The 5,274-nt window shown below is 30.7% G+C and overlaps 1 long non-coding RNA gene across 1 annotated transcript; it reads left to right on the top strand.

The window, feature by feature from the left end:
* The first annotated feature begins 1,154 nt into the window (after positions 1–1,154).
* LOC148596433 (uncharacterized) lies at positions 1,155–4,733 on the top strand. The gene is made up of 3 exons (XR_015919253.1): positions 1,155–1,393; positions 2,037–2,102; positions 3,754–4,733. It is a non-coding gene; the product is annotated as an uncharacterized LOC148596433 (long non-coding RNA).
* Positions 4,734–5,274: the final 541 nt, after the last annotated feature.

Below are 5,274 nucleotides of genomic sequence, written 5' to 3' on the forward strand. Positions count from 1 at the left end.
TAAAAATGTAGATTAAGAAATTCAAATAATCATAGCAGTGGAGTGTGTGTGCCATATGTTGATTGATATGTGAAGGCACATAAGAATTTCAAAAGGATTTTTTTATTTACATCACACCATATTCAATTATTATTTGTATAATGTAAACTTGATTCAAAATGCTAGATGTGGAAGTAGGCTTGACTCTATTCTGATTTGATAAAATAATGTTATACTTGAAAAGATATAGATGTATATAATAGACCGAATTATTCACTTTTTGTACTGTTTACGTATTCTCATTAAAAAGTGGTGTACATAAAATTGAATAATGCCCACCCTGCCTTTTCCACGAGAGGTTGTGGTGAATTCTTGTTGTAAATTTATTAATTATATCTAACAAATGATCATTTTGTTCTAGTAGAAACGGTAACACAAGCTACTTCTTAATTATACAACTGACCATTCGAGAGGTGTTTAGGATCCATGGAAGGTATTTATTTTTTTCACAACGTCGACTTACTTCAGAAAATGATTTTGCTTCTATTTAGTTGTTATTTATCAAATCCATATATATAATGTTTTAACGGAGATGACGACGCAATACTTGTAGTTAATCCATTCTTTGTGAACTATCTCAATGAAATACAAACTCTTGTGAAACAATTCGAAGTCTTTCAATAATGTTATCTTGGTGGGATTATTAGCAAATCAATTGATTTATGCTGATGCATTTTTCCAAAAAGCTTTTTCAAGGGTCTTCAGCACATTGTAATAGAGTTTAACACATTATTCTTAAGCATTACTTTATATTGATATTTTTTTTTGTAGATAATGTTTCTGCTATCTCTTGAAGAAAACAATGGATGGAAAAGTCGATATTCCATCATCGTATACAAGTCTTTGAATATTATGTCTGTTGTGCTATAAATGAATGTTCGAGGAAAACAATCGTTATGATTGTTTTACTGTTTGTGCGTGTTGATTGTGAAGTTAAACGCCATAGTAGTGAAATAAATTAATTGGTGCGTTCAATTAATAAGGTGTGAATATATGAGTTATTCTCTATCTTATTCTTGTGCCAGTATTCAAACTTTGTAGTGAAATGCCAGCATGTGAACCGTTCAAACTAATTAGGAAAAAAATGTTAGACATAAGACATTCTTCTAAATACAAGATCATTTTTGTTCGCTCGCTTAACGTTGGTGTTTGCAGCTAACTGAAAAGTAAAAATGAATAATATTGTTTTTGTTGGTGTGTAAATGTGCGCTATCATCAATATGTTTTTATTCAAATTCGGAAATGGATCAGAAACCAATTAAGCGATCCAACTAACTAGATAAATCAGACTTGCTACATATACAAGGCAATTTCCTCCTTGCACCATATCAAAGTTTATAAAGATACAAAGAAGGTAAATATAATTAGTGTAGTCAGAAACTAAAATTCTTCTGAATATGATTATTCTTAAGTTATCAACATTAATTATAAAAAAAAATGTTGCGCAATATGTCTGGCGCTTTTGAGATTGGCGTACATCTTGAAGATGCGATTGCTCTTTTTAGAGGGCGCAATCACAAAAAATGCAAAATCATTCTGATTTTATGGAAATAAATGCTACTTTATGACTATTAATTACTATCCGATAGCTGAAAAAGCAGAGCTTACTATTTAAAACGGTTCAAAAAGATTCGAGGTTTCCGTGTTTATACAACTTTGGTGGCTAAAACAACGATGTTGGTTGGTAATTGAAGCTTCCAATCTGTTTAAACCGTTAAAAGCGGTTCATAGAACGTTATTTTCATCCCAATAAAATGATTGAGTAGGTAACAAAATTCTTGCATATGGAGTTTTTAAAACAAGGCTTACAAATAACGATTTTGCAATATTTTATTGTTTAAGTCGACAGGATACGTACAAGAATATTCTTTAATTCCTGATTCCAAATATTTAAAAACTGAATGATTTAGTTCAAAGAGTAATTAAGTTTTTGTATTTATCACTGAATTCTTATATTGTTGCTGACTATGACAAATTATTCGAATGTCTTCTTACAGAATGAAATTCAATGGATGTATTGAAATATGGTTGGACAAGTAACTGTCAAGGATACAAAACAATAAGTATATATTAAGGGACATTAGCATATTTTGTAATTAATTGCTATAATATACAGCTCATCATATGCATGCAGAAAAGGTACACGTAAAAAAAGATTGCATACATACAATTGATAAAAGTAGTGTGTTTAGCAGCCAATCATGGGTTCCTCCCATTTTTTGTTTAAAACCTCACAGGCTGGTCTGCACGTTTTCGAAAATATTTTTCGTCTAATTTTCATAATTGGACGCACAGTAGTCTACATAAAAGCATTTCATAATGATATCTAAATAAAACTCTTTAATGGATTTTTTTATCAACACCTAAATTGTATTCATATTTTTTGAAGGCATTAGTGACGAATGTGCACTTAATTAATATAGGGGAAAATAAAATAACTGTTCTTCTCATACCAATTTAATCAGTACAAATTAGTTTATTTTTTCACCTTTTAACACATTTTGTATTTAGTTCATTTTTACTTCTGTAAATGTGGTTATTATTCACTTATCTATTTTTCATCTGTGTGCTCAACTAAGTCACCTCGCATGTTATATTTTTCCTTGACTTGTGGCCGATTGTATATCTTAATATACATGTAACACAATTTCAGAATCTGTTTGCATCTGTGACGTTTTTTCATAAAATTACCTTCTAGTACACTAAATGCCCTAATTGGTGACTTTTACCTCTTATTTCATCACAAATGGATACAAACATAGACTCTAATGTCCTTTAGATATCTTTTTTCCTACGATACTTAAAAGTTCTACCCTTGTATATCAGAACATTTTTAATTAGTGATTTACACACAAACCTACAATTTATGCAATAGATTGTCTTTCTTTGGTAGTTTATGTTTTCTATTGAAAGACATCCACTCAGAACAACAGAAAGTGAAATATATTTTAGGGAAATATTCAATGAACAGCCTTTCGTTTACTAGATGAGTCCTTACATAAGGATTGATGTTGCTCATTTACATTTGTTACTTTGTATGTACTATTATTTTTTTTTCATGTTCTTTGGTTTGTTGGTCGGTTTTCCATGACTCGTCTTTGTCCCTGGATTACATTCTTCTGATTTCCGTTAAAATCTTGGTTCCCTTGATTACTCTTTAATTAAATTGATCGATGAAGTGAAAACGTAATTAAAAAATAAAAAACAAACAAACAAAACGAAACAAAACAAAACAAAACAAAAACAAAAAAGGAATCTAAAAATCAATCATATAAATTTTGCAAGAGTAATCAAGGGAACCACGGTTATAGCGGTAATCAAAGTAATGCAATCCAGGGACAAAGGCCAGATATAGAAAACAGACATACACAACAAAGAACATAAAGTAACTAAAATCATACATACAAAGTAACAAAAGTAAATGAGCAAAAACTTAAAACTGTTGCGAAATGCTGTAAATGACTTCTCATTAGGAGCATTAGTAAAAAATACTTCAAAATTCACGATAAGAAATAAAAATGTAAGCGATTAGAATATTTGTCCTAATTAGGAATAGCGTTAGGTATCTGCCTACAATTAACATTTTTAAGGAAAACTGTCAAGATATAAACTGTCGTAAAGTCATATTAGATGATACTAAGTTATTCGATGTAATAAACAATATTTTTTTTTATTTTGTATCCCTGGTTTAATCTGTGAGTTCTTTTTTTTCAGCGTCAAAGAAATCAAATTGACACAGATAGCGAATGGCTAGAACAGAAACATGCATCTATATACAGAAAAAAACTACCATGAGAAAAAAGTACAAACAGAAACAAACAAACAAGACAAAAACACACAAAAAAATGTTAAATATCACATCCATGTACACACACGAATATTTACAACATAAGTTTTGAAAAGGCTACAAAATTAACTTTTGGATAATAAAAAGAAACAGTCGATCTAACACAAACCATATTACTAAACTCTGAACCATTAATGAGTTGGGTTTATGGTAGTAGAGCCACAGCAACATACACAATTGTTTTATGCCGACAAAATCGAACCTGATTATACATTATGGAAGTTGAGTATTTTTACAGCATGTAGATGGAAGTAGATGTACTTTTCCAATTTTCGCCAAATTTGTCATAAGATACGATACACAAATAAAGTGTGTGGATCATCATGAAGAGCATTTAGATATAATAAACAAGAATGAAAACAAATCCTGTAATATAGTGTCCTGAACGAGTAATCAAGGGAACCAATATTCTAGGAGACATAAAAAGAATGTTAGAGGACCAGACATGGAAAAAGACAAACACAACAAAGAAAAAAAATAATACATACAAAATAACAATAGTAAATGAGCAACTCGGACTCCACTGAAAACTGGGAGCATGGACCAGGTACACCGGTAGGGTAAGCGTCATCTACTTTTCTTAAAACACCTGCAGATGTGTTCATAAAAAGTCAAGACTGGGGTAGATGAAGAGTTTATTTTTTTAAATAAAAAAAAATATAAATAAAAAAACATAAAGCCAAACAGTTAAAAAGCAGTACTTACTTTTGCATAAGAATAATAAAATGTAACAGATGGAGATATTATTCAGTTTTTACAACCCGTCGCGATATGGTGCATTATTTGTAAGAAGAATTATTTTTAAGAAGAAAAAGTGTTTTACCTTTCATTGTTTTTCCCTTTTGCGTTTTTGAACGGGGCATAGTTTTCTTTTCCTCGTTTGTCTACCCCGGACTTGACTTTTTATGAGCAACTCGGCGGGTGTTTCTAGAAAAGCAGAGGACCCTTACCCTACCGGTGCACCTGGTCCATGCTCCCAGTTTTTAGTGGAGTCCGAGTTGCTCATTTGCTTTTGTTACTTTGTATGTATGATTTTAGTTACTTTATGTTCTTTGTTGTGTATGTCTGTTTTCCATGTCTGGTCTTTGTCCCTGGATTACATTCTTTTTATTACCACTATAACCTTGGTACCCTTGATTACTCTTAAATATGCTCCACTACGCCATAGCAAGAGAGTTGCACTTGATATGTTAATATGTGAATTACTGATTAGCTTTGAAATGTAAGATGTAGCCATATTACTTTCAAATTATGATTGAACAATAAATAAACAAAAGTCAAAGACAAATTATAATTGTAATAAAAAGTACCGACACGCTATGATACTCAGGAATCACGAAGAATATTAAAATCATTTAATAAATAGTATTATCAACTAAAAACACAAC

Source organism: Perna viridis, unplaced genomic scaffold (genome assembly GCF_037379345.1).
Source record: "Perna viridis isolate PV_CMFRI_1.1 ecotype Kerala unplaced genomic scaffold, ASM3737934v1 SUPER_16.12, whole genome shotgun sequence".
NCBI lineage: Eukaryota > Metazoa > Mollusca > Bivalvia > Mytilida > Mytilidae > Perna > Perna viridis.